Source organism: Cynocephalus volans, chromosome 9 (genome assembly GCF_027409185.1).
Source record: "Cynocephalus volans isolate mCynVol1 chromosome 9, mCynVol1.pri, whole genome shotgun sequence".
Taxonomy (NCBI): domain Eukaryota; kingdom Metazoa; phylum Chordata; class Mammalia; order Dermoptera; family Cynocephalidae; genus Cynocephalus; species Cynocephalus volans.
This window is the reverse complement of record NC_084468.1, coordinates 75,029,509-75,053,782: the sequence shown is the minus strand read 5'-3', so window position 1 is coordinate 75,053,782 and position 24,274 is coordinate 75,029,509. Positions and strand designations below refer to the sequence as shown.

Here is a 24,274-nt window from a genome sequence, read left to right as displayed (position 1 = left end):
ATTCTAATTACATATACACTGACTCCTACATATACAAAAAAAATTATGTACAAAGTTACTGACTTCAGCCTAGTTTGAAAATAGCAAGATACTGGAAACACTCTATAGGTAATTGACTATGAAAACTATGGTACAAAGAAATAGCTATACAGCTATGACAAAGAATGAGAAGGCGCTCTGTGTACTGATTTGGGATAATCTCCAAGATACACTGTTAAGCAGGAGGAAAAAAACAAGGTGTATTATATGCCAGCATCTGTATAAATGAAAAAGTGTCGATGAAAAGAAAACATGCAAGTAGAGTTGATTACGCATAAAATTCCATTGGGAATAATGCACAAGAAAGCATCAGCAGGCCTGTTAGCTCAGATGGTTAGAACACAGCTTTATAACCCAAGGTCATGGGTTTGGATTCCCATACTGGCTAACTATCCAAAAAAAAAAAAAAAAATTCATAGCATCAATTACTTCTAGAAAGGAGAATTAGGTAGGTGGCTAAGGAATGGATTAGGGACAAGATTTTCACTTTATACCCTTCTTTACCTTTCAAATTCTGAACCATTGACTATATTACCCATTTATAAATAAAAACACAAATATTACACTGAAATAAAAAAAATAAGGATAAAAGCTTTTTCTCAAAGTACAGAGAAATGTTCAGCCACTTATGTGTTTACTTCCTATTAGCCTTGCTCTAGGTAGCTCTCCTTCTTCTAAACACATATCTGTATTAATCTGTCCCCAGCCTGCTCCCCGGTGCTCTGGGCTTGCCCCATGCAATACTTACCACACTGAATTGTTTTTATTACAGATGTACAGTCAGCCTTCTGTAATACACTCAGAGGTGCTTGTTGAGAGCCCCAGGACTTGCTGCCAAGGCCTGGCCCAGTGTTTGCTTGCTAATTCACTAATTTCCCAAACTGTACTAGAAAGTTCTTGAAAGAGAACTTTTTTGGTGATTTTTTAAAAAAATTTTCTAAGTCAGCCACACCTAAATACTTATTACAGACACATTTGAAACATACAAAGTCTCATAGGATCATTTTGAGAAAGAAATAAGATAATACATGTTAAAGCTAGTGTGCTACACAAATAAATACATGCATTTATATGAAGATACCACAAATGTCATTTCTAAGACAGGTTAAAGGAGGAGACCAAAAGGCCTGGCTGAACAAGGTTTGGACATAAAATTAATTGTATTCTGAGAATACACTGTAAATTACCTAAACAGCTAAACCTGTTCCAAGAACAGGCTCATACTGCCTGGGTGTGCCTACTTCGGCTGGAAAAGGTATAAAGGTTCTAGCAGTATTCCTTCTTCAGAAGCATTATGCCCTTTGGGCAACTACCTGAATGCCTACCTCCACGCCCAGAATTTAGGATAAGTTTTTTAAATCCCTGGACAGACACATGGACACACATAGTCCAAATTAAAACAAGAACAACAACCAAAAAACAACCATGCTAGAGACTATTAATATGGAAGGAGTGATAATGGGTTAGAAAACAAGAAACAAGGGACCTTGAAGATAAGGTAATAGTGTTATCGTGTAAGTTGCAAAACCAACTGTTAAATTCTCTCTTTAAAAATTATTAGTCATCCATCTCTCTCAAGATATTTTCAAATAATGGAAAGGTTTTGGATAGTTTCTTGAAAGTGACAAGCTCCAGTATGTAGCAAAAAATCACATGTTCCCCAAACACCACTTTAAGGTCAAACTGCCTGCCAAAAGTGAAGGCTAATACAATTAATATTATGCTAATTGCAGAAATCTCTATAGTTCTCCAAACAAATTTCTCAAGAAGAGGAAAGAGACTGATAAGAAAGTTTATTTTAAATAATGAGAAATCTATAGGTCACCTACAATTATCTGCAAACAAAAATTTATGCTGGAAAGACCAAGTAATTCTACTCATATTGGTTGGGGGACTCTCAAAAAGAGGGCATAGGGTATAACAGGGTTGTCACAAACATTGGCTACCCTTTTCTGAAAGCTTTCCTTGACTCTCCAACCACATTTAACTCTGAATTGCAACCCTTGGTGTTCTCATCTGTCTCCTCCAGACTGGCTTCCTATAGGCAGGAACTGGAGTTTATTCATCTCTGTATCCTTCAAGGCCTTAGCATAACTCTAGACTAACACAGATATGCAATTAACACTTGTGAAATGAATGGACTTGATTCTGTCATCTCATAACATCTCAAAACAAAACTCAAAAACACGAGCTCACCACAAATTATGGAGTTATTTTATAGTGAATTCTCAATTTTTTTCCTGGGAAGCAATGTTTGCTCACATTTGTAAAACTCCAGACAATTTCGCAGAATATTATTTAAGAAACAGAAATCCTCAATTTTAAAAAAAGTAATATCTATTACACTCTTTATAACAATCCAATCACCACCACAATCCCAATCAGCTGTTTTCACCTACAGGTGTAGTTGCCTAAGTGCAGTTTGGGGATGTAAATTTCTCAGAAAGCAGAGTTTCTTTCTTTTTTTTTTTTTTAATGATGACCGGTAAGGGGATCTTAACCCTTGACTTGTGTTGTCAGCACCACACTCTCCCAAGTGAGCCATGGGCCAGCCCAGAAAGCAGAGTTTCTGATATGACAGTAACACCAGATCATTGGGGTGGGGGCAGGTGTGTATGTAAGGCAGCATGCTCTGGTGGGGTAAAGGAAGGGTGTATGTCTCCTTGAGACAAGAAATCAAGAAATAAATACTCCAGGATAAACACTGAAAGCAAGTACTGGATCTAGAAGATGTGCTAGCAAGTCCAGTTCATTTAATAAATGAGAGCTTAATATATCCTATATATAGGAAGGGTGTATGTGTGTTTCTCTGTATGTATATATGCGTGTATGTGTGTATATATAAAAAGATTTTTAAGTTCACCTTTAAATAAACTGCTCCTTTACAGTCAAACTATATTACCTCCCTGTCTTTCACCAACTAAAGCAAAAACAGGCCAACAGTGGAAAGAAAGAAAGAAAAAAAAAAAAAACCAAACCCTAAAAACATTATTGAAACATACAAAACCTTACAGTAAGTAGAATTTTGAAATATCAGTTCTTTAAAAATCAATATGAATAGAAAATTTATTGTTCCTTTCCAGTTGGTCATTTGGATTATACCAGTAAAATAATTTGCTTTAATTAGTGTCATAAAGATAATTTATTTTTCCACAGCACATAAAATTTTGTAAAAGCTTCATTTGCATTAACTGAGCTACTTAAAACATTCTGGGAATTTTGTTTTGGTCTCTGTTAAAAGAAGACATCTTTTAATTATAAAACCTAGAATTCTAGTTCTTGAGATTTGGTTTAAATGAAAAATAACAATAGTGGATAGATGTTCTCCACATTTATAATTGTAAACACTCACTTGATTAAAATATGCAAACAACAGGGGAGTAATAAAAGTGCTGATTCCGTTTTTATTACTACTATATACCCTGAGACCATATACGAGTTTGCGTAGAAGCTTGCAAACATATTAAAAATTACAATCACATGAAACAGTACCTATTAAACAGTATTATTTAGTGTTGATACATTAGATGCAGAAGTTCAGTACGTATTATTTATGATAATACATTAACAAGCTTCTTGGTGCAAAAGTTAAGAGGGGTGGGATGTACCTGGGGTAGGTTTAAATTCATTTAAAAACAAAGTACCTGGATGAAAACAAACTGGGGGGGGGGGGTTGCCATTGTTTGACAATAAATTTGTCTAATCTCAGTTTTCACCAACTTCCTAACTATTGACTGAACTATTATCATTCACCATGTAATAAGGGGAATCAGAAATCTCCAATGGTGAAAGACTAAAACACTGTGCCTTTAATGAAAGGCCACATGAAGCCCCGTGACGCCCATTGTGGGCATAGCAGCCATGAATTATTTAGTAAGAATGACTAAAAAGGCACTGTTTCAAACAAAAAAAAGGGGCAGGTGGAGGTGTGTGCATGACAAAGAACAAGTCTAGACACAGGTTCCATTTCAGGAACTGACAAGTTCTTTCAAATGGCCTAAACTATACGATCTATTTTTCCTTCCACGACTAATTCTACTCACCAGAACAACCTTCGAAGTATTTTGAGAGGAACTAAATTTTTATGTTTTGAGTGGGAACATCAATTTGCAAAGCACAAGCAGCCTTTCAATGAGAACATATCACCACAGCGAGGGTGTGAAACTGCAGAGTGGTGTTTACTCTATCCTCATCCTGAGACAGACAGACATGTACACACACACTCTCACACACACACTCTCTCTCTCTGTGCACGTGTACTCTGTCTCTCACAAGTCATATTAACAGATGGTTTTGAGTCTAAAACAACAGTGCTAAGTTACTTTGTCAACCATGACAGGATTTATAGATACATAAACCTGTATTACTGCTCCCTCTTTAAGAGTGTGTCTATCAAATTTAAGTGGCAAACAATGTTCAGGAACCATGTCTAATTCTATGTTTCATGGGGTGTCTGCACATTCTTTTTTTCATAGCTGAGCATAAACTCAGACTACAGAGGGCCCAGAAAAAAAAAACAACTTTCCATCAGTTTCTGGATGAGGTTGAAAGAAACTGAAGTCATACGCAGAAGATAAACCATTTAATCCACACTTTGTCGGAAAGAACATAAAGATTTTATCCTGGGCTTATTCCAGCAGTAATCTCAATAGTTTCCTCTGGGCTAGGTGTTGGTTGTCTGTCTCCTGGCATTGATTATTTTTAAAAACAAAAAACAGAACCCAGGGGGGGGAAAAAGGAAAGAAAATTACTGAAGTGGTAGGCTAGAGGCATATATACTCTGAGGAAACAATCTGAGCTTGAAACTACTCTGGGGATTACTGATACTATAACAAACACAGAAGAGAGAAAGCAAATAAAGATGACCTTGCCTATTAGATCTTGCTTCTGTACGAGTATATTTCTTTTTTTTTTTTTAACTTTTATGCTGGGTAACAAACAACCAGGTTGATTACTAGGACCTAGAAAAGGGACCCAAGATCATCCTGGGAACATACACTTCATTTAATATCAGAACATTATGAATGGGTATAAGTCATTTACTTAATTCTATCAAAGAGCACCTAAATTTGGAAGACAATTTTATTTTCCATAACCTATCAAAAACAAGATCCAGTCACTATATAAAAAAAAAAAATTTTTTTTTTTTTTAAAGCTTAGTAATCCCACTGAATCTCAGTCAGACTTAATCTTTTTCTGCATTGTCTCTGTATATGAATTTGGTCTGAAAGAATAGATAAACTGCAACAAACTCTCATCAAAACTTATCTGATAAACTAATTTACTGAACTGGTGAAAGTGAAAATATATTTAATAACAAGTTTTTGAACAAATATACCTAGTCACTCGACAAACACCGGTATTTATTTTTTTAATAAAAGAAGATAAATATAAAGGAGTTATTGTTGAATTTGGTTTTTTTTTGCTTGTTTTTGTTTTATTTTTTATTTTTATTTTTTGAATTTGTTTTAAAGAGGTATTTAATATGTGCCAAGGAGAAAATTGCTTGTAAAATAAATGTACTTTACTATCTTTGGAATCTAAAGCATTTTAAGTATTCAAAGTACACACAACCACACTTCTAGAAGTCAGGGAACAATGGGTTTATCCTCATTTTGGAAACATGAAGCAGTCTGTGACTGCTCAAATCTTTCTCCGTCTTAATATATTTCTCTCCTTGTCTGCCTTTGACTCTCTCGTCTTATACCGACGCACATATGCACACATGAAATGAAGACATTTAAAAAGCACTCTTTGTACTTTAATCCAGAGCTCTTGACCCCAGACTCCAACCTTCTGAGTATTTTATGGCATAGTGTAACTCAACCACATTCATCATATCTCTAGGAAACAGGAAAGAAAGCGTTCTTTCTACGCTTTCCTTGAATATGGAATCTAGGTGCCAGAGAGGAGATAATACAGAAAACAGGCAATTCTAATCGCCTACCATTCTAATAGTAAGAAAAAAGGCAAATGCCTTTGAAAATTGCCTTTAGAAGATGGGAGGGTCCACCAGCAGAAGTAAATTATATCTCAATTATACATAAATCCAACTGTGGCCCTCCTGACTTTTCACACACACCTGGCACATAGCCCGTGGGAAAAGGCTCTTGGAGCCCACTGAACTTCTTTCCTGACATCGCAATCACATTGCCAGCTTGGGGGATGGGGAGGGACACATGCCATTAAAAAAAAAAAAAATTAAAAGAGTCCTTTCAACTTGGATTTCTTTAATTGGTATACAGTAATATCCTACCTAAAAATGAGCAATATTATTTATACATCCCCAATAATGCTATCTACACAAAGCTGCACTGGTATAAAAAATGCATTAAATGAAGCTGAACCTGAAAAGATTTAGATTGGCTGCTGAGCAGGTAAGTCTTATCTGTTTTACTATCTCTTTTAAGGGAATCTTTAAGAGGCATCTCAATGTCTAACAGTTGATTCCTTATAAAAATATCTCAAAGCTTTTTCTAGAATGAAATACACCAGTTTTTTTCTGGACTTAATTAGTACAATGTCTTCAAAAAATTATTTATCGGAGACTTAAGTCACTAGAAAACTCTCTATTGCATCCTAAGTCTCCAACCCATTTTATGGCAGAGTTCCTACTAAAAGAAGCCAGAAAGGTATAATTACATTCATATCTAACAAGGAAGCTTTTACACTGGGATGACTCGGGGGTTCTCCCTCCTTTCTCATTGCTTTTGGCCAATGTCTCACCTCTCTGTGGTTGACAGAAGAGGACTCCCTATAGCTTAACCTTAGAGTTAATAAACTCTGTCTTCTAATGGGGAGAAAAATAGAAACTGTCATCTTCTAAACTTTCTATCACATAAATTTACATTGCAGACAGATATAGACCATGTGATGACAAACTATACTGAATAAATTAATAAGAACCATAAAGCTAGAAGTACACTGAAATTTCTCTGGTATATATCTGCCTGTACTGGAGTAGATTATTTTAAAATTTTCCTAGATCAGTGAAAATCAATCAATACTACTTATATATTAAAACTTGGGTAGGAGCTTTCCAATCTTTTAAATTTTACTTAAATTCTATACATCTGTTGAAAAGCAATAAAATCTTGGCTAGAATGTGTGTACACACATACACATACATGCATACACTCATACATACACATTTAGGCTTTTAAGCTCCCAGCATCTTCAATTTGTAGCTTTAGTTCAGGAACATAAACAAACCATCAACATTTGCCAAGTGATCCAGAAATTCAAGACCAGAGTTTGAAAGATGAAGTAAAAAAATTTTGAGTGGTAAGGAATAGCTTATGTTTTTAATTTCTTTTAAATATATTACCATATATTCTTATTTTAAAATGTATGTTGTGATTTTCTACAGATACAAAGCTATAATGTTATACTATCTCTATTGTTATTCACATTATTATTTCGGAAGGAAGGAAGGAAGCGGGGGGTGAAATCCATAATCTAAACCAACAATCATACAAATCTCAAGAGGTATTCCAAGTCTCTAGTGACAGCCAAAAAAAAAAAAAAAAAAGCCACACCACACCACCTGTCTGTTACCTATCAAGTGTATACAAAGGGAGGGGACATGGGAGGGGCCGAATACCTGTGGCTGGAAATCTTATTTACCTTGTTCATAAGGTCATGCACACAGCAGCACTAAACCACAGAGGTTATTCTGATCCCTTTCTTCCTTGATGTTAGCCCCTAGGAGAGCGCACAAAAGAGAAGGGGAGAGAGCACCACACCAATTTTCTCTCGAGGCCTCACACTCTTGCCTCGCGTCCCTACCCTCCAGTCTTCCCCCCTTGAACCTCAGGCTGAGTACTTACTGTGGAGCAGCTGTGCCCTGTGGGGCACTTACCTCCGTGAACATGTCTTACTGCCTTCCTACATGGCAAACAAGCTTTCCTGTTTTCACATATCCCCCTACCAGCCCTAATCAGTGCCACTAGGTCACTGTCTTTCGTACCGGCGGCTGCAATGACGGCCCTGACAGGAAAGAACTTTGAATCTCCTCCCTTGTACTGAGCCATGAGAAGCAGCAAGTGCTCCTCGGCACAACTCCCCTGGCTCTGCTCCTAAAAATGCTCTCTCAAGTACACCGTTGCTTAGCAATATTTGCCTTCCCCTGTACATTTGAAATTGGCAACATCTGTCCCTTTGGCAGTTTTGACTTGTGGAAAGCACCAGCACATGGTTTAAAAACATACGGCTTTATGAAATGGGCAGTTCCTCCGCTGCTCCCATCTCCCTGCAAAACCAGGCAGGCAAAGACCCAAAATGTTTTAACCTTCGCTTTCAAGGCCAACAGAAAAATCTATGGGATTTAAGGCAGCTGACAGCACATAAGCAAAACACTTAAGCCACCAGTGGGAGTCCCTATCAAACCCCACCTAAGAAGTAGTGTGTCTGTACAATTACCACCTGAGGATATACCTGAAACAAAAATCTCATTTAACTTCCTTTAGAACTAATTCTATTACAAAGCATTATATGTAAATACACATCATTGGTAATAAAAGAAAGAAATGCAATCTATTCGTGGAGTAAGTATGGCAATTTTCATGCTGACTTTGTAGCCCAACCTCAGAAAGAAAAACACACACACTAGTGGTAACAGACTTTTTAAAGTTTAGAGAGAAAAAGAATTCATTTAAGTAATTCTAGAATTATGGATTTCAAGACAAATGATCCTAAGATTCCTAAATTTCTTTTTATTATTTGTCCTAGAACATACTCATCTTAGTACTTTACTGAGGTTACTCGTTAACACTAAAGTAGCTCATAACACTCTAATTTTATACCTAAGGAAAAAACCACAGGGCCAGCCCGTAGCTCACTCAGGAGAGTGTGGTGCGGATAAAACCAAGGCCATGGGTTCGGATCCTATATAGGGATGCCTGGTTAGCTCACTGGTTGAGTATGGTGCTGACAACACCAAGTCAAGAGTTAAGATCTCCTTACCGGTCATCTTTGAAAAAAGAAAAAAGAAAAAACTACATAAAAAATAAAACTTTATGGGCAGTATTCTAGCTCTGCATATAATTTTACTTTTTACCTAGCACACTGATGGAGAAATAAAAACCATAGTAATAAGCATAAAAGTCTACTAAGAATTGAACCATGCTCTGTGTATTCAAATTTTGGCATGTAGACATTTTTAGTGTCTTTAAACAAATCAGGCTTCAATTTCTTTAGCTTAAGCCAAACCAATTGACATATTAGAAACACATGTTTTCAAAGAAATTCTCCAGTTACTGAGTTTTAGCTACAAAGGGAAGACTGACCTTTTTACTCTCAAGTCTCTACCTGAAAGCTTACAGAAGCAGGAAGGACTGGGTGATACTTATTGCCACTAAAAATACATCCAGCAGCTCCTTGACTGTGCATTTAAAAATGTCCCTAAAATTTCTATTACATGCATGAATTTGTAATCTTGTTTAGCCACAAATGTGAATTCAGAACCCTAGAATCTACTTCTCACCGTAATCCATCACTCACTGCTTGCTGGATGCTCTGCTTTATTACAGTTTATAGGAGAAACTTCAGCAGACTTTGCAAATTGGGGAATTCTCAAAAATCTCAGGAGATGTTCACTGAAGTCATCGATGGTGGTTCTGGCAAGATTCTGAGTCAAACACACAAGCCTCCATCTATCTACAGCTCTACCATGGACCAATTTTCACTAAATGGAAACAGCTTAAACATGGTGCCTGTACACACAGCGTACGTTCTGAATAAAACAGACACATTATTTTTTATTATACTATCTTTCTTTCCTCTCTTCCTTTCTACTAAATTTTCCCACTTCCCCCCACAGTCAACCAAACAACTCTCATTTAATGAATGTCTGTGAAAACTTCCTCTGGAAGGGGGAAGGGAATGCTGAAGAAACAACAAATTTTGTAACAACTATCTTATAATACCTGTATAGTACAATCTTTGCTTGCACCTCCTGCTCTAATTTAAACTTAAACAGCCACAGTCTCCAAAGCTCTGAAGAATCCATTTATGAATGCAATATATTTCTAATAAATTCTGGATCAGATGATGTGGGGAAACATCATAATTTTTAGAGGCTAGGATCCTGGGCTGTGGGGGAGAGGGGGATGAAGGGAGCCAGGGTAGGGGCTGAGGCGCTGTCCGCCAGGGCAAGTGCTGATAAGCCTTGTTGGGTTATTGCTGCACGGAAACGGCTAGAAAAACACTGTGGTTGTACACACAGAGTACGTTCTCAACAAAATAGACATTATTTTTATCATTATACCATCTCACCATGACACAAAAGCCTCAGTATATCATACACTGAACAAGGAGAAAGAACAAAAAAGCTTTCCCTGTGGAGAGCTCCAGGGCTAGGAGGGGAAAGCAAGGACTGGCCATATCAGTACTGTCCTTCTTGATTGTCCCTTTACAAAGTCTACAGGGCAATAATGGGCCACTAGAAAGTCAAAGACTGGGTTTACCTGGGCAACTACTGGAACATTATTAAAAATGTCTGCATTCCAAAGCTTTTGATATGAGGCCTACTCTTTATAATAAATGTCATCATCTTATCCTGCAGTGTCAATCAATCAATAAAAAGTTATAAGGTCTACATGCAAGGGAAACAAAACACAGGCTGTAACAGTCTTTTATCAAAATCACCTATATCTTTATTACCATGTAGTGATACCCTATCGTAATGTGATATCCTGAAGGAAATTTCTATGGCCCCTTTATTGTCTTCACCTCTGAAAATGTTCAGAGAGACTCCAGCCCCAATATCCTTTGAATCATGTATATCTAATAATCTGCAGAACCTGCTGCCATAGTGAGAAATAAATTTATAAGTTATCATAAAAGCCTTCTAAAAAAATATTCCTCACTCAAGAGAGATTTCATAGTATTATTAGCAGCAGCAGCTAGTAGTAAAAACATTTAATAAGGGGGGAAAGGGGCTGCAGAGAGGAAGGGAGAAGAAAATAATGGGCAATATTCAATTCTGAAGTGATTTAAGTTCTTCAAGCACGAGAAGACCTTCAATGGCGAAGGCAAGGAAAAGTCCCCTCCAGGCCTCAAGCTTACTTTCTGCTGACACTGTCCCACTTCTAACTGGACTTTATGTATTCTTTCCCGCAAGACTCAAGAGGATGGTCCAAAACAGTTCTGTCCAAACATCAGTCATTTCCACACTACTTTGATAGTGATACCACATTATAATACTACCTGTACAATTTTCTTTAAGATAATCAACTGATGTGTTTACTTGACTTTACCTAAGTAATGATATTTTGTGAAACCCTAGATTTGACACATTGGGTTTGTATTTTTTTCTTTTCTAACTCACATTAAGGTACATAAAGATTGTTGTTCCAATATCTTATTTATTTTGGTGGCTGGCCGGTACAGGGATTGAACCCTAGACCTTGGTGTTATCAGCATCTTGCTCCAACCAACTGAGCTAACCAGCCAGCCCGCTGCTCCCCCCACCCACCCAACACACACAAACTGTTTTAAAGAAGTTCATGTACTAATCAATACTGTGTGAACCAAAAGCTGAATGAATCTCTTGGGACATCTGTTGATATCTTTACAGTACAACTGTAGTAACTTCACTACTTTGTAAAACTGTCCTACTCAATTAGGCTATACAAATGTTGCCCATCCTCTGTATTAGATTCAGGAAGCCTTCACAAATTACATAAAAAATATGCCTACTCTTAACACCTATCCTTAGTGAATTTGTGACCCAGATCACAAAATTAACACTTTTTTCAGTACTATAACTTTTTCTCATGTTTGTCACAGTGTCCAAATACAATTGAAAGCCCAGAACTGAATATAATTCTCGAATTCTAAAAATACAGCAGATATTCAATGTTTTATTAGGAGTACAAAATATTTATTCAAGTCTTTTATTGAAAAAGCATATTTTAAAACTCAACTAAAATCAAATTCATGACATAGGGAAAGTGGTACATCCCCCAGAGTACTATATGTCAGACAAATATATCACACTGAATTTTCACAAGAGCCCTGTAGCTCAGGTAGTACCGTACCACTTAAATGTGAAAAAAAATGAACCTATGCATTTTGACTCCGTAGCTCCATCCATTAGAAACATTACTTTCCATTCATATTTTGCCAAAACCTTAACATTTTAAACTACAAAAATTCCCAAAACTTTAGATTCTAAGCCAAGGTGAAGAGGTGAATCTACTACAATTATACATTTAGACAATGTTAAAATAACTACGATAATAATGACGTAGATACGGTAGCTATCTATTAAGTGCTTACTATATTGCTAGACATTGATCTAAGAGTTTCACGTACATTTTTTACTTAAACCTGACAAACATCTCATGAGGAAGATTCTATTATTCTTATCTTACAGATAAGTAATTGAGGCTTGAACAGGTTAAGTAATTTTCCTGTCATATAACAGCCAGTACTATACAAAGCAAAGGTAAGATTCAAATTCAGTTCTTCCGTAATCTCAAATCCATGCTCTTAACCACCAACCATAATGCCTAAAAGCCCCATCTAATTACTCCAAAACACACACACACACACACACACACACAAAAAGAAACAAAGTATCTATTTCTTCCCTCCAACAACATCCAAAGAGTCTTTAGCGTTCAACAGATTACATGTTCTATTCCATACTTACTATTCATCCCTAATTATAAATAAGCATTGTCAACATATCAAGATTCTCAACAATCAGACCTCTAGAGAAAAAATGACATCAACAAGGAAGAACAGTTTGGACATTTTCCAGTCACACCCCAGCCCTTAAAAAGTGCCTATATGTACCCTATAGAAACTTAAACATGAGGTGTCTATATAATTAAAGGATCAACGTTGCTAAGAACAAAGGAAGGAAAAAAGCTCTTATTTGCTGAATGAATGTTGAAAACAAACTTCCTATTATTGGCTACAAAAATTTAAAAAGTAATTTCAGCAGAGTTTAATTGCTAGAATTCAGACTTCTTTTTAAAGAGAGCCCTAATATCTTAGAGCTGAGAAGAACATCAATGACTATTGCTATGGTTTGAATGTATGTGTCCCTCCAAAATTCATATGTTGTAATTTAAACTCCAAAGTGATGGTATTAAGAAGTAGGGCCACTGTGAGGTGAGACTAGGCCCTGAGGACTCTGCCCTCCTGGATAGGATTAGTACCCGTATAAAGGGGCTTGAGGGAGAAAGTTCACCCCTGCATCCCTTCCATCTCTTCTGCCATGTGAGGCCACAACGTTCATCCTCTTTCACCAGTATGCCCTTCTGCCATGTGAGGACGTAGCCAAGAAGCACCATCTTGGAAGCAGAGAGTAAGCCTTCACCACGCACTGAATCTGCTGGCACTGTGATCTTGGACTTCCCAGATTCTAGAACTGTGAGCAATAAATGTTTATTTATTTTACCCAGTCTAAGGTATTTTTTTAATAGCAGCACAAACAGAGTAAGATAACCACCCCCTTCCTCATTACACATTCAAGAAAACTAATTCGACTTGGTGACAAGGAAGATAAAATTCAAATTCCACAGTTTGTTGGTAGAGCCATTTAAAAAGAGAAAAGTTATTAAGTAGGCTAACATTGTTTTTGTTTTTCTTCAGCTAAAATATGAACAAGTGCCTGAATCATACATAAAAGGCTTATGGGAAAATATCCCCGTATTTAGCTACAGGGTAAAAAAAAGTAAAGTAGGTCCTATTCTACATAATTTTTAAATTTTATTATTATTATTTTTGGGGGGTGGCTAGCCAATACAGGGATCCATACCCATGACCTTGGTGTTACAAGGCTGCACTCTAACCAACTGAGTTAACCCACTAGCCCTTCGAAGTCTGAAAATCAATCACATTTTACTTTAACTAGATAACATTAAGAACATTTCATTACATATCTTTCTGAAAAGATGTCTTCTGAGTGTCTGGGATCTCATCTCCTGGGTCTGTCCAAAGTGGGGAACGATCACACTGATATAGAAATGCTTTAATTCAAAGGGAGAAAACACCAATATTTACAGGGATCAAGCGGGTGATACAAAGGGTCCAGTGAGGACCGGGGCAAGACAGTGTACACCCCATCTGAGGGGTCAGCCAACTGTTGCTCTGCAAGAATGTAAGTCCTATGTTACCAATGCTTTCAAGTTTTCATGAAAAATCCAAAGTCCAGATTTCACTGTTAAGTCTACTAATTTTTAGAATTTTTCAATCAAATCAATACACAGTTCAAGACACTGCCCTTCTGTGGGCAACCACTCTCCAATGTTGGTTTTAATCTCTTGCAAGTGGGGGAATGGGAAAATGAGAGACTGGGAGATATGCTTATCATTTTTAAAAGAAGAATCTCTTATGTTACTAGGCCCTCTGCCTGGGGGGACAAAGTATGAGGCAGCCTCACAACTCTACCATTATGGTCTCCTCTCTGCCACACAAGCTCCTGCCAAAGCCTGCTTCTGTGGATTGGCATACACAGCCTGACAGACCACTAGAAACATAAAGCAACTAAGCAAAACAAACCAGTGTAGTTTTTTGGGTTTTTTTTACATCACTTTCATGGAACAAATCTGTGGACTACAGGTGAGTCATAAAATAATAAAAGACTAAGTTAGGTTCAGAACAACACACCAGTGCTTTTCCTTTCTAAGCAACTACTTCACTAGAATCTTGAGAGAATGTAAGGGAGATAAAGGACCCTGGTCTCTGTTTCACCCTTTACTGAAAGACCATTAATCTCACTAGAAAATTAAGACCAGGTTGTCTGTTAGGCATTTCCAGGGTCAATAATTCGTAAGTTACTAGGATACCAGTTAACGATACCTTTGTGGTCAAGAAGAGTAAATGCCCCACCCAATTTGGTTGCCTCATTCCCAAAAAAGTGATTTGCTCAGTGGCAATATATTTAAAATTGAGAATCCTTTTCTAGAGTAACAGCAATTTTTATTATATGCATCCTTTATAAAAAAAAAAAAACAAAACAAAATATACTAAAGGAAATCTGGTATCTAATTTACCACAGAAAAGGCATCTATATATATAACAGATACATAAAATCATTACTTTCCAATTTTTATCGTACGCAAAACAATCTGCTTAGTCTCCAAACTCAATATTGAAAAGTACAGCAATTATGAGGCTGGAACTCAACTACGAGCTCCTAATGAACAGATTAGGCTGCTTATTTTCAAACCCACAATGTAGGAATGCCTAAAATTACTTGAGAAATACTTAGGAAGAAAATGATAAAACAATTCCTCAAAAAAAATGCTGAAGCGAATGCCTGTTTTCCAGCCAAGTATCCTAAATAGGAAATTCAGTCCCATATCATATTGTTTCCCCCTGCTCAGCCAAACATTTAAAACAGATTAGCATCTTTCAGACTCCAGAACAAACATGAACGGGTAAGAAGTCCTCGAGCTGAGCACAGTGCAGCAAAATTCCCATTTTGCTCTACTCCTCACTCATGCTGAACACAAAAGACCAACCAGCGTATGAAACACAATTAGTTTCTGCCCGGAGAGACACACAAACAGAATATGAAGCCAAGGGAGCTGAAACCAGAGGCCTGAGCAGCGGGAGCACAAAAGAGGAACGTCGCCTCTAAAGGGTGTGAGGGGCTGCAGGGGACAAGGCAGCACCGGCAGGAGGGCCACTACTCAGGGCTGGAAAGGCAGGTAAGAGTCCCATTGGGATGGCAAATGGGGACATTTGGATTTTTATCCTAAAGACAAAGGAGAGATACTGAAGGGTCTTAAGAATGAGTTGCTCCGATTTCCACTGAATAAAACCACTCTCGTGTGGAATAGTGTGGCAGATAGTTCGAAAAGAAGAAAAGCAGCAGGAAGATGGGTTAGAAAGAAGTTCTAATGGCTCAAGAAAAATGATAAAAATCTTAACTAAAGATGTGGCAGCGAGGGACAGAGAAAAGGAGAAGCTTTCCATGGACATTAATAAAGTAACAGCCATAGGACTGAGTTGCCAAATAGAAAAAGTAGGTGACAGAAAGAAATTGAGACTGATGACCAGGAGGAAAGAGAACATTTTGTGTGTGTGAAGAGGTGCAGGGAAAGGAAGATGCAATGAAATCCATTTTAGACAGATTCCTGTGCAGCATCTATCAGAAAAACCCAGCGTGCAGGTGCATAAAAGGATCTAAAAAGTTTTTTTAGAGTTTTATGCTTAAAAAAAAAAAAAAAAGAAATAGAAAAAGAAAAAATCAGTTTGATGGTCATCAGCATTTCAGCAGTTGAAGACTTCAGTGAAGATGAGGTCATCAGGGAAAGGCTGCAGAATGAGAAAAGATGGTGAAGACAGACCTCTGGGGAAGAGGTGGGGAAAGCAGCCTCCAAAGGAGATTAAGGCATGTCCAAAAAGGTAGGAGAAAAACAGACAGCAAAGGAGAAGAGTGTTTAAGATGATGGCAGGCAACAGTCAAATGCTACAGGGCTGTCAGGTAGGACAAGGCCTCTTGAATTTGGCCATTAGGAGGCCACTGGTGGCTGCCACCAGTGGGATAGGGGAGTGGCCCAGGCACAACCATCCTGCAACCGGCTGAGAGCAGATGGGAGGAGAAGATTCAGAATGTTTATCTGCTTCCGTGTCCAGAGTTGGCTTTGAAGGGAACAAGAAAGTAGTAATTAGAGTAACACAGGAGTGAAGGCTTTGTTTTGCTCTTTAAGCTGGGAAAGGCCTAAATGTAACTATAGACTATTAGGAAAGGCCTGAGTGATGGGGGACAGGTTTAAGGTTACCAAATACCAAAGGGGGTGGGGGGATTCAGAGGAAGGACAAAGGGAAGAACACCTCCTTCTGTGAGATCAAAGGCAGAGAGGAAAATGGTGGTGTAGATAAGGTTTGTGTTTTCTTTGTTGTTGTTTTTGTTCATTTGGGGTTTTTTTGAGTCACTGTAGAGGAAAAGAACTGAGAGAATTCAGCCTGGCGGCTTCCTTTTTCTAAAATGCAAAAAGGCTTAAGGCCTCAGAGCAAACTACACAGCCACCAAGACCAAAACTGAGTTTTAATCATCCTCTCATTTGACTGTCCCACCCTATATTTGCATGATTCATCAGGTGTCAACATGAAGGCAAGGCCACACAGAAAAACAGAGCGCTCGTAATTCAGTAAACAGAAGTGTTACACAGACCATCATCGCTCCACGGAAACCATGTTTTGTGGTAGATGGAGGACTGGAACTAGGAGCCAGATAGGAACCCCCATCTCAGCCATTTACTAGCGTAAATCATTAAGCTTCTGAGAGACTTAACTCCATGGCACGTAAAATAGTGATTCATGCCAACTGCCCTGCCTAAGTTATAAAGTTGCTGTGACAATCAAGAGAGAAACAAATAAGCAAGTGCTCCGGACACTGGGGACACCAGAGACTGCCAAGCCACGGGAATGTGGCTGTTCAGAGTGAGCTCACCCAGGTCCTAAGCCATCCGGCAGGGGTGGGAGGGGGAAATGTTGAGCACAGGGGAGGCTTAATACCTTGGCAAACCAGTTCTTAGAGGCTTAATAGCCTCTAAGCAAATGCTCTCTTTCCCTGGGCTTTTTATGTATTTATATTTAATACTTAAAAAAGAAATCAAATTTTCAGGGCTTTATCCACCTAAAACATCTTAACTGAGAATTTAAGGACCCCCCTCGATCTGATCCCACCTACATTTCTAAAGTATAGTGCTCCCTCATTATCTGTAGGGTTCCAGGGGCACCCCTCCCCCTCCCAACCCACCCTGCAGACACCAAAATCTGAGGATACTCAAGTCCCTGATACATATTAAAAAAAAAAAAAAAAAAAAGTTTTAATTTTTGGCAGCTGGCTGGTCTAGGGATCTGAACCCTTGATCTTGGTGTTATAACACCTCACTCCAACTGAGCAACCAGCCAGCCCTAGGATATAAAATGGCGTAGTATTTGCACATAACCGATGCACATCCTCCCATATACTTTTTATTTTTTTGAGAAGACATATTATCACTTATTTAACCTGTCTCCTATAGATGGATTGTTTTTAGTCTTTTATTACAAACCATATTGCAAAAAATAGCCTCATACATATGACATTTCAGACATGTACAGGTATATCTATAGGATAAACGTCCAGAACAGGGACTGGTGGGTTAAAGAATAAATGCATGTGTAATATTGATAAAGATTACCAAATCACCCTCCGTAGAAGTTGTACTATTGTTCACTCCACCATCCCTCACAGCTTCACCAACAGTGTGTGTTATCCAGCATCTGCATTTTTGCCTATCTATAGGTAAGAAAGATAATCTCAATGTACTTTCAAATAGCCTTTTTCTTATGAGTAAAGTTGACCATCTTTTTACATGTTAAAAAACATACTGCTTTGTCTATGTACTATTTACTCATGTCCTTTGTCCATTTTTCTCTTAGAATGCTAGTCTTGATTTCCAATGGAAATTCACCCTTTTGTCTACCTGAGTAGCAGATATTTTTTCCCAGTTTGTCATTTATCTTTTGAATTTTTCACAGTGCTTTTTTTTTTCCTTCTTCCAATTGGATCACTATTTTAGGAGCTACTACCCATCTTTAGCTGCAGGTCCTGGCCTTCTCTGGTATGACAGATCCCAAATTTCTCCTGTATCTCCAGACTGCATTTTACCACCAGGGTAATGATGTTGACTCTGTTCCACTGTCCAGAGTGCCAGGAACACATTCCCTGTGATATTTAGGGTATCCGCTCCAAAACAGAGAATATGCTCCTCGATATCACTAATGTAATAACTGAAGATGTGGGCCAGTTTATCCATGTCATGTTCCTACTTGCAGGTCAGACTGAACCTGTCCATTAATGCTGTAAATCCCATCACATGGACACCTAGGAGGACGCCTTGGGACGTGGTAAGCTTGGGTTCTGATCCCCACGGCTTCCTGAAGACCAGCAAGTCGGGAAGCAGTGCCACCAACCGGGCTTCCACTGACCAAAGAGGCGGTACCACCTCCCGCTTGCCGGTCGCCATGGTGGCGCTGGGGCTGCCCCCTCCCATATACTTTAGATCATCTCCAGATTACTTATAATAAAATACCTGATACAATATAAATACCATGTAAACAGCTGTTACATTATATTGTTTAGGGAACAGTGACAAAAAAGTCTGTATGTATTCAGTACAGATGCAACGATCTATTTTTACTTTTTTGTATATTTTCCACCTGTGGTTGGTTGAATCCATGGATGTGCAACCCACAGATATGAAGGGCCAACTGTATACTCCAAAAAAACAAGTTAATATGCTCAGAGTCTTACTACCTCCCCAACATCACTAATTCCTTGTTTTGATAACTCCCTGTCCAAATTCGTTTTCTTAAAGCCCAGTTCAAATTTCAACTCTACTCACTCCCACCCCCACCAATTTAACTCTTACTATGTACGCGGCACTGTTCTAAGCACTTCATATGGATTATCTCAGTCTATTAGACCCACTTTACAGATGAATAAACTGACAACACAGTAAGGTTAAGTTCCCTGTCCAAAGTCTCACAGAATTATAACCCTGTGCTACGCTGTCTGCCATGAAGCCAAAGTAACTTTTTTATTAATGATTCTTGTTCTTGTCTAATTTATTCAACAAGTAACTAAACAACTTCAAACATTGGCTCCATCTCGCTAAGCAGACTCATCTCTCCATTGCTCCCCTTGCCCATACCCAATCTCCTGGAACCCTAGGCCCAACTCCTCCTATGAAACTTCTTACCATGCCCAGCTTCTATGTCTTTTCTCTCCCTAAACCTTTAGCCTGGAATGTACTTTCACCAATACCCAAGTGCTTCAAAAGTCAACTCTTAAAAAAAAAAAATAAAAAAAAAAATAAAAATGCACAGGGTTGGCCAGTTAGCTTAGTCCATTAGAGTGTGGTGTTATAACACCAAAATCAAGGGTTTGGATCCCCTTACCCACCAGCCACCAAAAAAAAAAAAAAAAAAAAAAAAGTACAGCTTCCTGTCTCAGTAAAATAGGGTGATAATAGTGCTGACGACATGGGATCATTGGGAGTATTAAATGAGTTTGTACACATAAACCATTTTGAACAGTTATCACCATAAAGTGAACAACAAAACAGTACCAGGATTATATTGCTGTATTAATAGTTCCATACTATCTTTTTTATACTTCTTATACTTGGCATTTTTATGCTATGTCATGATAAGTTTACTGTGTATGTCTTTCTCTCCCATTAGCTTCCTTTGTATCTAGTGGGTGTTCAAATATTTGTTGACTGAAAAGGCAGAAACCTAGAATGTAACATGTGAATCCTTCTATTACTAAACTGTTCCTGACAGGGAAGAGTTCAACATTTTATAAGAATGTCGATTATTTGAAAATAGGAAAAATAATTTCTTCGGATGTTCTCTAGCATGAAAAAAATGTTGGACATAAATTATACCATGGAATTCTGTGGGGAAAAAAAATTAATAGTGAATATTTGCTTTGTGGTAAAGTGTCTTAAAAATTAAACTCTAAGGAAAAAGAGAAGCCATTAAGATAGAGGCTGTAAGAATAACTGCAAGACATATAAATAAAGGATGTTTTCCTTTCTTTATTCATGCAGTCCAATTCAAAGCTCCAAATTCTTGCCCAATTTGAATTCTCAGAGTTCTATTACTTGTAAATTGGGATTTAAAAAAACCTAAGGTGATTTATCTAAAAGATAGAGCTAGAAATAGGACCTCTAATTACTTAAATACTGAGGCCCCTAGATTAAAACACTAAACCTCAAAACCCTTCAGCCAAAGGGATTAAAGGAGATTAGAACGGGCTTGACAAATTACCACGGGTTGGGGGAAAAAAAAAATATGCAGACAGAAAGTAGGCCAAGCTTAAATAGGGAATTAAATGAAGTTCAAGAGAAAACTAATGATGTGTGTGGACCCTGAACCTCTCGTGGGGAAAAAAATGTCAATTTCCTAATTTCAACAATTAAAAAAAGGAACAAAATCAATGTAAAAATAGCTGCTTATAGTGTCTTGGAAAATGTGAACATGCAAAGTTAACCTTGGAAAATGATTTTCAAACAGCTCTTGGCAACTGGAGCGGAGAAATACAAGGCCAAAAAGTAAACTTGTTATGATAACATGAAGCAGGATCCTCTTAGGAGGAATTCTGTTTAAATACCTCATGAGTTGGTCACCACCACCAAAACAGCCGAAATCAAAACCAGTCAGTCATCAACAGTACTCCCCTTGGTATATCTACTTCTCTGTCCCTGAAGATTATCAATTGGCTCAAAATAAAACACAATTAATCTGGAGAGGAGCTAAAATGACTCGGGGTGGCTCTGAGAGAGCCTGGGAGAGCGCACAGTCTGGGAAGATCCCAAAGAGTTTAATGTCTACGGCTTGGCAAAGTCACAACTTGAGAAACCCAGGGGGGATCCAATAACCATCCACAAACATCTCAAGTGTGAAAACAATGAGGAACAGGAATTTCTTGTCCTGGTACCAAATGTACTTCTGGCATTTTTGAGAAGGAACAGAAAGTAAAATGCACAATGAAAACAATTCCAATTAATACCACCCAAAGAGATTTCCCAGTTTCAATTTTTTGCTTTCCTCTTGGGCTATTATAAGCAATCCTATTCTTTGCACTAACTCATTGCTAGCAATTTTAGAGCTTTTCAAAATATTTTGCCTATAATACCTAAAAGATTTCCTTCAGAGTTCCTTCAGAGTTTGCAATATTTCTTCAAAAAATTGCCAGGTTGCAGAAATTAAAGGTGGCAGCCTCTACACAGCTCTGACAGTTTCTTTTGAAACTGAAAATTTGAATTCTCCAGTTTATAAATACTGGCTTAAAGGAAAAAGAAAAAGAAAACACATTATACAGGCAAAATGCAATAGTCTGCAGGCCAAACCTAGCTCTGGGGCTGCCTGTTTGCAGCATCTGCTCTAGAACATGTCAGTCACTTGCTACTATTTTTAAACTTCTATATTTAGATCTTTTCAGGTCTAAAATTTAGCCAACCTCTAAGCAGATACAGATTACTGACTCTTTGTGATTTTTGTTATGCGGTTTTGAAGTCATCTGCTCCAGGCATCATCAGGGAACTCAGTTCACAGATAACCTTGCTTTGCTATCAATTTTCTAAGGTAAACATTTAATTCATGTAGGTCTGCCCAAGTTAACTGAACTCTATCTCACGGAATCTAATAATAGATTTGCTATAATAAAAATTTGTTATAATAAAGTTACCGCAATAAAAAATATTTTTAGAAAACAGAACCTGAAAAGCTAGGTTAAGACTGTATCAGAATCTTCTACTTTCCCCATAAACTTGAAAATGTTGTGGGAAGAAAAAAGGAAACCATAAACTATGGAGGTAGAAAGAATAGTCTTGGGGGTCCACTTTGGTGGCGGTTCTCCCTTGAGACTACTCTGATGTCCTACTCAGGACATTAATTCAGCACGTTCCTTTTGTCTGAGACATATAAGGGGGAATCTTGAAACACTGGGAAGAGGGACCCCTCTCTAATTCCTATGGCCTAGTAGCAATTCTGGAACAGTTTCATTTCCAGGCTATAGAACAAACTTCATGGGAATCACAGATACAGATTCCTCAGCCCACCTAAGGTAGGGCCTGGGAATTTTCATGTTTTAATAATTTATTTTGGTTTTTGGCAGCTGGCCGGTACAAGGTTCCAAAACTCTTTACCTTGGTGTTATAACACCACACTCTAACCAACTGAGCTAATCAGCCAGCCCGCAATTTGCATTTTTAACAGCTTCCCCAGATGATGCTGATGTGCCACACCAAGTTTCGGAATGAATGAAAATTCCCCTTTGACATACAGTACTGGGCAGCAGCCAGGACTTCTTGTAACGGTCTCTGTACAGCACATGGCACAGCCACTGGCACATGCTATTCCCTCTGCCTGGAACACTACTGCTGCTCCTTAACCCCCCCACACACCCCTCACTTTGGTCACCCCTACTCACCTTCAGGTCTCACTTAAATAGTACTTCCTCAGAGAATCCTTCTCCGAGCTCCTTAGTTCTTGGTCAGTCTTCCTTTACTAATCTCATAATAGCGTGTAGTTTCTATTATATCACTTGTCAAATTTACACATTGACCTGAGTAGTTATTTGAAGAATGTCAGTTTCTGACTGGACAGTGAAGGTCCAAGAGGATTGGAACCAGCTTGGTTTTGCCCACCACTGTAACCCCATCCCCAGCACTAGGCCTGGCGCTCAGTAAGTGTTCAAGATGTTTTGGTTAAAAGTTGCTGAATCGATGACACAAAAGAGCGAGCTGCTTAACTGTGTTTTCAGTGGCACATTAGCAGGATAAGCACCATCGGCACACCCGAAAGTAAACGACCTGAAAGTTTAGATCATTTTATAATAGGGAAGTCCCTCCTTTTGAGGTTTAAGATAATAAGAGAGCTAAAGGTGGAAGTAGGAAAGAAAGTTTACACATGTGACTATAAAGTGAATCACTATTACAATTTTCCACCATGGGTTAATTCACACCAATGTTAGGCTGGCTGTTTACTGAAAATTAAAGGTTCAACTTAAGAGCTGCAATGAATCAAAGTGGTCCAACAATGAATTCACAGCTGCAGGTAACCCTTGGGTCTTGGAAATTAGATCAAAGCATTTGGTAGCAAAACGTTCCTACCTGATGTCATGAAATGGCACAAGGGAAAGAGCAACTGATTGTGGAAATCACTCACAATCAGGACTAAAAGCCAAATTTATCTGGAGGGGAATGAAGTGGGACCATGTAAGACTTCTTAGGCACACCTGCCCTGTCCCAAAGCTCTAAACACCTACTATATCCAAACAAATCCCAAATATGTTATTTCCAGACCTGACATTTTCCCAGAGTTGGACTGGTATTTGTAACTGCCACTTGTCATCTCTATCAGGATATATAACAGTATCTCAAACTGAAAATATGATTATCCAGAGCTCTTGGTTTTCCTGGTCATCTCCTTCTCAGTAGCTGGCATCACCCCATCATCTGTACCGTTCCAATAACATCTACCAGCCTTCTTTGTTGCTTCACTTTCCCTCACCGCAGGCCTCTCCTATCTCCAATCAACCACAAAAGCCCTATCAGCTCCCCGCCAAATACATCCAGGATTTGTCCACTTCTCACCATATCCACTGCTACTACCCTACTCCACACCACCATCATTTCTCACCTCCCAACCAGTCCCCCTACTTCCACCCTCACCCATCCAACCCATTTCTCCCCCCAGGAGCCAGAGT

General features: G+C 38.3%; 1 protein-coding gene across 7 annotated transcripts in view; it reads right to left on the bottom strand.

Annotated features, from left to right (window-relative positions):
* The window catches only part of AFF1 (ALF transcription elongation factor 1), a 178,905-nt gene that overhangs the window by 54,895 nt on the left and 99,736 nt on the right, over positions 1–24,274 (bottom strand). The window lies entirely within an intron of this gene.